Source organism: Gorilla gorilla, chromosome 15, assembly GCF_029281585.2.
Source record: "Gorilla gorilla gorilla isolate KB3781 chromosome 15, NHGRI_mGorGor1-v2.1_pri, whole genome shotgun sequence".
In the NCBI taxonomy this organism is placed as follows: Eukaryota; Metazoa; Chordata; class Mammalia; order Primates; family Hominidae; genus Gorilla; species Gorilla gorilla.
In genome coordinates this window covers 8,768,053-8,780,241 of record NC_073239.2, presented here as the reverse complement: position 1 = coordinate 8,780,241, position 12,189 = coordinate 8,768,053, and positions in this window count along the sequence as shown.

Sequence of the window (12,189 nt, the reverse complement as noted above, 5' to 3'; positions counted from 1 at the left end):
CATAAAGATAGCGGTGTTGATATTTCCATGTTTATACAGATAGCGGTGAAGATGTATGCATGTTTACACAGATAGCGATGTAGATATTTCCATGTTCATCCAGATGGCTGTGTAGATATATCCATGTTCATACAGATGGCGGTGAAGATATTTCCATGTTCATACAGATAGCGGTGTAGATATTTCCATGTTCATACAGATAGCGGTGTAGATATTTCCATGTTCATTCAGATGGCTGTGTAGATATATCCATGTTCATACAGATGGCGGTGAAGATATTTCCATGTTCATACAGATAGCGGTGTAGATATTTCCATGTTCATACAGATAGCGGTGTAGATATTTCCATGTTCATACAGATAGCGGTGTATGTATTTCCATGTTCATACAGATAGCGGTGTAGATATTTCGATGTTCATCCTGATGGCTGTGTAGATATATCCATGTTCATACAGATGGCGGTGAAGATATTTTCATGTTAATACAGATAGCGGTGTAGATATTTCCAAGTTCATAGAGATAGCCGTGTTGATATTGCCGAGTTCATACCGATAGCGGTGCTGATAATTCCATGTTTATACAGGTAGCGGTGTACATATTTCCGTGTTTATACAGATAGCGGTGTAGATATTTCCATGTTCATACAGATGGCGGTGTAGATATTTCCATGTTTATAGAGATACCGGTGTAGTTATTTCCATGTGTAAAGAGATAGCTGTGTAGATATTTCCATGTATATGCAGATAGCTGTGTAGATATTTCCATTTTTATGCAGATAGCGGTTTAGATATTTCCATGTTTATACAGATAGCGGTGTAGATATTTCCATGTTTATACAGATAGCGGTTTAGATATCTCCATCTTAATACAGATGGCGGTATAGATATTTATATGTTCATACAGATAGCAGTGCTGATATTTCCATGTTTATACAGGTAGCCGTGTAGATAATTCCATGTTCATACAGATAGCGGTGTAGATATTTACATGTTCATACAGATGGCGGTGAAGATATTTCCATGTTCATACAGATAGCGGTGTACATATTTCCTTGTTCATACAGATAGTGGTGTACATGTTTCCATGTTCATACAGATAGAGGGGCTGATATTTCCATGTTCATACAGATAGCGGTGCTGATATTTCCATGTTTATACAGGTAGCGGTGTAGATATTTCCATGTTTATACAGATAGCAGTGTAGATATTTCCATGTTTATACAGATAGCGGTGTAGATATCTCCATCTTAATACAGATGGCGGTGTAGATATTTATATGTTCATACAGATGGCGGTGCAGATATTTCCATGTTCATACAGATGGCGGTGTAGATATTACCATGTTTACAGAGATAGCGGTGTAGTTATTTCCATGTGTAAAGAGATAGCCGTATAGATATTTCCATGTATATGCAGATAGCTGTGTAGATATTTCCATTTTCATGCAGATAGCAGTGTAGATCTTTCCATGTTAAAACAGATAGCGGTGTAGATATTTCCATGTTCATACAGATGGCTGTGTTGCTATTTCCATGTTCATACAGATAGTGGTGTAGATATTTCCATATGCATCCCGATAGCGGTGTAGATATTTCCATGTTCATACAGATTGCGGTGCTGATATTTCCATGTTTATACAGGTAGCAGTGTAGATATTACCATGTTTATACAGATAGCGGTGTAGATATTTCCATGTTCATACAGATAGCGGTGTAGATATTTCCATGTTTATACAGATAGCGGTGTAGATATCTCCATCTTAATACAGATGGCGGTGTAGATATTTATGTGTTCATACAGATGGCGGTGCAGGTATTTCCATGTTCATACAGATGGCGGTGTAGATATTTCCATGTTTATAGAGATAGCGGTGTACTTATTTCCATGTGTAAAGAGATAGCTGTATAGATATTTCCATGTATATGCAGATAGCTGTGTAGATATTTCCATTTTCATGCAGATAGCGGTGTAGATATTTCCATGTTCAAACAGATAGCGGTGTAGATATGTCCATGTTCATACAGATAGCAGTGTAGATATTTCCATGTTTATAAAGATAGCGGTGAAGATGTATGCATGTTTACACAGATAGCGGTGTAGATATTTCCATGTTTATACAGATAGCGGTGTAGATATTTCCATGTTCATACAGATGGCTTTGTAGACATATCCATGTTCATACAGATAGTGATGTAGATATTTCCATGTTCATACAGATTGCGGTGTAGATATTTCCATGTTCCTACAGATTGCGGTGCTGATATTTCCATGTTTATACAGGTAGCGGTGTAGATATTTCCATGATTATACAGATAGCAGTGTAGATATTTCGGTGTTTATATAGATAGCGGTGTAGATATTTCCATGTTTATACAGATAGCGGTGTAGATATCTCCATCTTAATACAGATGGTGGTGTAGATATTTATATGTTCATACAGATGTCGGTGCAGATATTTCCATGTTCATTCAGATTGCGGTGTAGATATTACCATGTTTATAGAGATAGCGGTGTAGTTATTTCCTTGTGTAAAGAGATAGCTTTATAGATATTTCCATGTATATGCAGATAACTGTGTAGATATTTCCATTTTCATGCAGATAGCGGTGTAGATATTTCCATGTTCAAACAGATAGCGTTGTAGATATTTCCATGTTCATCCATATAGCGGTGTAGATATTTCCATGTTCATCCAGATGGCTGTGTAGCTATTTCCATGTTCATAGAGATAGTGGTGTAGATGTTTCCATATTCATACAGATAGCGGTGTAGATATTTCCATGTTCATACAGATTGCGGTGTTGATATTTCCATATTTATACAGGTAGCAGTGTAGATATTTCCATGTTTATACAGATAGCGGTGTAGGTATTTCCATGTTTATGCAGATAGCGGTGTAGATATTTCCATGTTCATCCAGATGGCTTTGTAGACATATCCATGTTCATACAGATGGCGGTGAAGATATTTCCATGTTCATACAGATAGCGGTGTAGATATTTCCATGTTCATACAGATAGCAGTGTAGACATTTCCATGTTCATACAAATGGCTGTGTAGATATATCCATGCTCATACAGATGGCGGTGAAGATATTTCCATGTTCATACAGATGGCGGTGTAGATATTTCCATGTTCATACCGTTAGCGGTGCTGATATTTCCATGTTCATACAGGTAGCTGTGTAGATATTTCCATGTTTACACAGATAGCAGTGTAGATATTTCTATGTTTATACACATAGCGGTGTAGATATTTCCATGTTTATACAGATAGCGGTGCTGATATTTCCATGTTTATCCAGATAGCGGTGTAGATATCTCCATCTTAATACAGATGGCGGTGTAGATATTTATATGTTCATACAGATGGCGGTGCAGATATTTCCATGTTCATACAGATGACGGTGAAGATATTTCCATGTTCATACAGATAGCGGTGTAGTTATTTCCATGTGTAAAGAGATAGCTGTGTAGATATTTCCATGTATATGCAGATAGCTGTGTAGATATTTCCGTTTTCATGCAGATAGTGGTGTACATATTTCCCTGTTCAAACAGTTAGCGGTGTTGATATTTCCATGTTCATAGAGATAGCGGTGTACATATTTCCATGTTTATACAGATAACGGTGAAGACGTATGCATGTTTACACTGATAGCGGTGTAGATATATGCATGTTCATCCAGATGGCTGTGTAGATATATCCATGTTCATACAGATAGCGGTGTAGATATTTCCATGTTCATACAGATAGCGGTGCAGATATTTCCATGTTCATCCAGATGGCTGTGTAGATATATCCATGTTCATACAGATGGCGGTGAAGGTATTACCATGTTCATACAGATAGCGGTGTAGATATTTCCATGCTCATACAAATAGCGGTGTAGATATTTCCATGTTCATACAGATAGCGGTGTATGTATTTCCATGTTCATACAGATAGCGGTGTAGATATTTCCATTTTCATGCAGATAGCGGTGTACATATTTCCCTATTCAAACAGTTAGCAGTGTAGATATATCCATGTTCATAAAGATAGCGGTGTATATATTTCCATGTTTATACAGATAGCGGTGAAGACGTATGCATGTTTACACAGATAGCGGTGTAGATATTTCCATGTATATACAGATAGCGGTGTAGATATTTCCATGTTTATACAGATAGCGGTGTAGATATCTCCTTCTTCATACAGATGGCGGTGTAGATATTTATATGTTCATACAGATAGCGGTGCAGATATGTCCATGTTCATACAGATGGCGGTGTAGATATTTCCATGTTTATAGAGATAGCGGTGTAGTTATTTCCATGTGTAAAGAGATAGCTGTGTAGATATTTCCATGTATATGCAGATAGCTGTGTAGATATTTCCATTTTCATGCAGATAGCGGTGTACATATTTCCATGTTCAAACAGTTAGCGGTGTAGATATTTCCATGTTCATAAAGATAGCGGTGTAGATATTTCCATGTTTATACAGATAGCGGTGAAGATGTATGCATGTTTACACAGATAGCGGTGTAGATATTTCCATGTTCATCCAGATGGCTGTGTAGATATATCCATCTTCATACAGATGGCGGTGAAGATATTTCCATGTTCATACAGATAGCGGTGTAGATATTTCCATGTTCATACAGATAGCGGTGTAGATATTTCCATGTTCATTCAGATGGCTGTGTAGATATATCCATGTTCATACAGATGGCGGTGAAGATATTTCCATGTTCATACAGATAGCGGTGTAGATATTTCCATGTTCATACAGATAGCGGTGTAGATATTTCCATGTTCATACAGATAGCGGTGTATGTATTTCCATGTTCATACAGATAGCGGTGTAGACATTTCCATGTTCATCCAGATGGCTGTGTAGATATTTGCATGTTCATACAGATAGCTGTGTAGATATTTCCATGTTCATACAGATAGCGGTGTAGATATTTCGATGTTCATCCTGATGGCTGTGTAGATATATCCATGTTCATACAGATGGCGGTGAAGATATTTTCATGTTAATACAGATAGCGGTGTAGATATTTCCAAGTTCATAGAGATAGCCGTGTTGATATTGCCGAGTTCATACCGATAGCGGTGCTGATACTTCCATGTTTATACAGGTAGCGGTGTACATATTTCCGTGTTTATACAGATAGCCGTGTAGATATTTCCATGCTCATACAGATGGCGGTGTAGATATTTCCATGTTTATAGAGATACCTGTGTAGTTATTTCCATGTGTAAAGAGATAGCTGTGTAGATATTTCCATGTATATGCAGATAGCTGTGTAGATATTTCCATGTTTATACAGATAGCGGTGTAGATATTTCCATGTTTATACAGGTAGCGGTGTAGATATTTCCATGTTTATACATATAGCGGTGTAGATATTTCCATGTTTATACACATAGCGGTGTAGATATTTCCATGTTTATACAGATAGCGGTGTAGATATCTCCATCTTAATACAGATGCTGGTGTAGATATTTATATGTTCATTCAGATGGCGGTGCATATATTTCCATGTTCATACAGATGGCGGTGTAGATATTTTCATGTTCATACAGATGGGGGTGTAGATACTTCCATGTTCATACTGATAGCGGTGCTGATACTTCCAAGTTTATACAGGTAGCGGTGTAGATATTTCCATGTTCATACAGATAGCTGTGTAGATATTGCCATGTTCATACCGATAATGGTGCTGATACTTCCATGTTTATACAGGTAGCGGTGTACATATTTCCGTGTTTATACAGGTAGCGGTGTAGATATTTCCATGTTCATACAGATTGCGTTGTAGATATTTCCATGTTTATACAGATAGCAGTGCAGATATTTCCATGTTCATCCAGATAGCGGTGCAGATATTTCCATGTTCATCCAGATGGCTGTGTAGATATATCCATGTTCATACAGATGGCGGTGAAGATATTTCCATGTTCATACAGATAGCGGTGTAGATATTTCCATGTTCATACAGATAGCGGTGTAGATATTTCCATGTTCATAGAGATAGCGGTGTATGTAATTCCATGTTCATACAGATAGCGGTGTAGATAATTCCATATTCATCCAGATGGCTGTGTAGATATTTCCATGTTCATACAGATAGCCGTGTAGATATTTCCATGTTCATACAGATAGCGGTGTAGATATTTCCATGTTAATACAGATAGCCCGGTTGTTATTGCCATGTTCATACCGATAGCGGTGCTGATACTTCCATGTTTATACAGGTAGCGGTGTACATATTTCCGTGTTTATACAGATACCGGTGTAGATATTTCCATGTTCATACAGATGGCGCTGTAGATATTTCCATGTTTATAGAGATAGCGGTGTAGTTATTTCCATGTGTAAAGAGATAGCTGTGTAGATATTTCCATGTATATGCAGATAGCTGTGTAGATATTTCCATTTTCATGCAGATAGCGGTGTACATATTTCCATGTTCAAACAGTTAGCGGTGTAGATATTTCCATGTTCATAAAGATAGCGGTGTTGATATTTCCATGTTTATACAGATAGCGGTGAAGATGTATGCATGTTTACACAGATAGCGATGTAGATATTTCCATGTTCATCCAGATGGCTGTGTAGATATATCCATGTTCATACAGATGGCGGTGAAGATATTTCCATGTTCATACAGATAGCGGTGTAGATATTTCCATGTTCATACAGATAGCGGTGTAGATATTTCCATGTTCATTCAGATGGCTGTGTAGATATATCCATGTTCATACAGATGGCGGTGAAGATATTTCCATGTTCATACAGATAGCGGTGTAGATATTTCCATGTTCATACAGATAGCGGTGTAGATATTTCCATGTTCATACAGATAGCGGTGTATGTATTTCCATGTTCATACAGATAGCGGTGTAGATATTTCGATGTTCATCCTGATGGCTGTGTAGATATATCCATGTTCATACAGATGGCGGTGAAGATATTTTCATGTTAATACAGATAGCGGTGTAGATATTTCCAAGTTCATAGAGATAGCCGTGTTGATATTGCCGAGTTCATACCGATAGCGGTGCTGATAATTCCATGTTTATACAGGTAGCGGTGTACATATTTCCGTGTTTATACAGATAGCGGTGTAGATATTTCCATGTTCATACAGATGGCGGTGTAGATATTTCCATGTTTATAGAGATACCGGTGTAGTTATTTCCATGTGTAAAGAGATAGCTGTGTAGATATTTCCATGTATATGCAGATAGCTGTGTAGATATTTCCATTTTTATGCAGATAGCGGTTTAGATATTTCCATGTTTATACAGATAGCGGTGTAGATATTTCCATGTTTATACAGATAGCGGTTTAGATATCTCCATCTTAATACAGATGGCGGTATAGATATTTATATGTTCATACAGATAGCAGTGCTGATATTTCCATGTTTATATAGGTAGCCGTGTAGATAATTCCATGTTCATACAGATAGCGGTGTAGATATTTACATGTTCATACAGATGGCGGTGAAGATATTTCCATGTTCATACAGATAGCGGTGTACATATTTCCTTGTTCATACAGATAGTGGTGTACATGTTTCCATGTTCATACAGATAGAGGGGCTGATATTTCCATGTTCATACAGATAGCGGTGCTGATATTTCCATGTTTATACAGGTAGCGGTGTAGATATTTCCATGTTTATACAGATAGCAGTGTAGATATTTCCATGTTTATACAGATAGCGGTGTAGATATCTCCATCTTAATACAGATGGCGGTGTAGATATTTATATGTTCATACAGATGGCGGTGCAGATATTTCCATGTTCATACAGATGGCGGTGTAGATATTACCATGTTTACAGAGATAGCGGTGTAGTTATTTCCATGTGTAAAGAGATAGCCGTATAGATATTTCCATGTATATGCAGATAGCTGTGTAGATATTTCCATTTTCATGCAGATAGCGGTGTAGATATTTCCATGTTAAAACAGATAGCGGTGTAGATATTTCCATGTTCATACAGATGGCTGTGTTGCTATTTCCATGTTCATACAGATAGTGGTGTAGATATTTCCATATGCATCCCGATAGCGGTGTAGATATTTCCATGTTCATACAGATTGCGGTGCTGATATTTCCATGTTTATACAGGTAGCAGTGTAGATATTACCATGTTTATACAGATAGCGGTGTAGATATTTCCATGTTCATACAGATAGCGGTGTAGATATTTCCATGTTTATACAGATAGCGGTGTAGATATCTCCATCTTAATACAGATGGCGGTGTAGATATTTATGTGTTCATACAGATGGCGGTGCAGGTATTTCCATGTTCATACAGATGGCGGTGTAGATATTTCCATGTTTATAGAGATAGCGGTGTACTTATTTCCATGTGTAAAGAGATAGCTGTATAGATATTTCCATGTATATGCAGATAGCTGTGTAGATATTTCCATTTTCATGCAGATAGCGGTGTAGATATTTCCATGTTCAAACAGATAGCGGTGTAGATATGTCCATGTTCATACAGATAGCAGTGTAGATATTTCCATGTTTATAAAGATAGCGGTGAAGATGTATGCATGTTTACACAGATAGCGGTGTAGATATTTCCATGTTTATACAGATAGCGGTGTAGATATTTCCATGTTCATACAGATGGCTTTGTAGACATATCCATGTTCATACAGATAGTGATGTAGATATTTCCATGTTCATACAGATTGCGGTGTAGATATTTCCATGTTCCTACAGATTGCGGTGCTGATATTTCCATGTTTATACAGGTAGCGGTGTAGATATTTCCATGATTATACAGATAGCAGTGTAGATATTTCGGTGTTTATATAGATAGCGGTGTAGATATTTCCATGTTTATACAGATAGCGGTGTAGATATCTCCATCTTAATACAGATGGTGGTGTAGATATTTATATGTTCATACAGATGTCGGTGCAGATATTTCCATGTTCATTCAGATTGCGGTGTAGATATTACCATGTTTATAGAGATAGCGGTGTAGTTATTTCCTTGTGTAAAGAGATAGCTTTATAGATATTTCCATGTATATGCAGATAGCTGTGTAGATATTTCCATTTTCATGCAGATAGCGGTGTAGATATTTCCATGTTCAAACAGATAGCGTTGTAGATATTTCCATGTTCATCCATATAGCGGTGTAGATATTTCCATGTTCATCCAGATGGCTGTGTAGCTATTTCCATGTTCATAGAGATAGTGGTGTAGATGTTTCCATATTCATACAGATAGCGGTGTAGATATTTCCATGTTCATACAGATTGCGGTGTTGATATTTCCATATTTATACAGGTAGCAGTGTAGATATTTCCATGTTTATACAGATAGCGGTGTAGGTATTTCCATGTTTATGCAGATAGCGGTGTAGATATTTCCATGTTCATCCAGATGGCTTTGTAGACATATCCATGTTCATACAGATGGCGGTGAAGATATTTCCATGTTCATACAGATAGCGGTGTAGATATTTCCATGTTCATACAGATAGCAGTGTAGACATTTCCATGTTCATACAAATGGCTGTGTAGATATATCCATGCTCATACAGATGGCGGTGAAGATATTTCCATGTTCATACAGATGGCGGTGTAGATATTTCCATGTTCATACCGTTAGCGGTGCTGATATTTCCATGTTCATACAGGTAGCTGTGTAGATATTTCCATGTTTACACAGATAGCAGTGTAGATATTTCTATGTTTATACACATAGCGGTGTAGATATTTCCATGTTTATACAGATAGCGGTGCTGATATTTCCATGTTTATCCAGATAGCGGTGTAGATATCTCCATCTTAATACAGATGGCGGTGTAGATATTTATATGTTCATACAGATGGCGGTGCAGATATTTCCATGTTCATACAGATGACGGTGAAGATATTTCCATGTTCATACAGATAGCGGTGTAGTTATTTCCATGTGTAAAGAGATAGCTGTGTAGATATTTCCATGTATATGCAGATAGCTGTGTAGATATTTCCATTTTCATGCAGATAGTGGTGTACATATTTCCCTGTTCAAACAGTTAGCGGTGTTGATATTTCCATGTTCATAGAGATAGCGGTGTACATATTTCCATGTTTATACAGATAACGGTGAAGACGTATGCATGTTTACACTGATAGCGGTGTAGATATATGCATGTTCATCCAGATGGCTGTGTAGATATATCCATGTTCATACAGATAGCGGTGTAGATATTTCCATGTTCATACAGATAGCGGTGCAGATATTTCCATGTTCATCCAGATGGCTGTGTAGATATATCCATGTTCATACAGATGGCGGTGAAGGTATTACCATGTTCATACAGATAGCGGTGTAGATATTTCCATGCTCATACAAATAGCGGTGTAGATATTTCCATGTTCATACAGATAGCGGTGTATGTATTTCCATGTTCATACAGATAGCGGTGTAGATATTTCCATTTTCATGCAGATAGCGGTGTACATATTTCCCTATTCAAACAGTTAGCAGAGTAGATATATCCATGTTCATAAAGATAGCGGTGTATATATTTCCATGTTTATACAGATAGCGGTGAAGACGTATGCATGTTTACACAGATAGCGGTGTAGATATTTCCATGTATATACAGATAGCGGTGTAGATATTTCCATGTTTATACAGATAGCGGTGTAGATATCTCCTTCTTCATACAGATGGCGGTGTAGATATTTATATGTTCATACAGATAGCGGTGCAGATATGTCCATGTTCATACAGATGGCGGTGTAGATATTTCCATGTTTATAGAGATAGCGGTGTAGTTATTTCCATGTGTAAAGAGATAGCTGTGTAGATATTTCCATGTATATGCAGATAGCTGTGTAGATATTTCCATTTTCATGCAGATAGCGGTGTAGATATTTCCATGTTCAAACAGATAGCGGTGTAGATATTTCCATGTTCATCCAGATGGCTGTGTAGATATATCCATGTTCATACAGATGGCGGTGAAGATATTTCCATGTTCATACAGATAGCGGTGTAGATATTTCCATGTTCATACAGATAGCGGTGCTGATATTTCCTTGTTCATCCAGATGGCTGTGTAGATTTTTCCATGTTCATAGAGATGGCGGTGAAGATACTTCCATGTTCATACAGATATCCGTGTAGATATTTCCATGTTCATACAGATAGCGGTGTAGATATTTCCATATTCATACAGATAGCGGTGCTGATATTTCCATGTTTATACAGGTAGCGGTGTAGGTATTTCCATGTTTATACAGATAGCGGTGTAGATATTTCCATGTTTATACGGGTAGCGGTGTAGATATTTCCATGTTTATACATATAGCGGTGTAGATATCTTCATCTTAATTCAGATGGCGGTGTAGATATTTATATGTTCATACAGATAACGGTGCAGATATTTCCATGTTCATACTGATGGCGGTGTAGATATTTCCATGTTTATAGAGATAGCGGTGTACTTATTTCCATGTGTAAAGAGATAGCTTTGTAGATATTTCCATGTATGTGCAGATAGCTGTGTAGATATTTCCATTTTCATGCAGATAGCGGTGTAGATATTTCCATTTTCAAACAGATAGCGGTGTAGATATTTCCATGTTCATACAGATAGCGGTGTAGATATTTCCATGTTTATACAGATAGCGGTGAAGATGTATGCATGTTTACACATATAGCGGTGTAGATATTTCCATGTTCATACAGAAAACGGTGTAGATATTTCCATGTTTATACAGATAGCGGTGAAGATGTATGCATGTTTACACAGATAGCGGTGTAGATAATTCCATGTTCATCCAGATGGCTGTGTAGATATTTCCACGTTCATCCAGATGGCTGTGTAGATATATCCATGTTCATACAGATGGCGGTGAAGATATTTCCATGTTCATACAGATAGCGGTGTAGATATTTCCATGTTTTTACAGGTAGCTGTGTAGATATTTCCATATTTATACAGATAGCGGTGTAGATATTTCCATGTTTATACAGAGAGCGGTGTAGATATTTCCATGTTTATACAGATAGCGGTGTAGATATTTCCATGTTTATACAGATAGCAGTGCAGATATTTCTGTGTTTATACAGATAGCCGTGTAGATATTTCCATCATCATTCAGCTGGCGGTGTAGATATTTGAAAGCTGACACAGATGGCGGTTTAGATATTTCCAA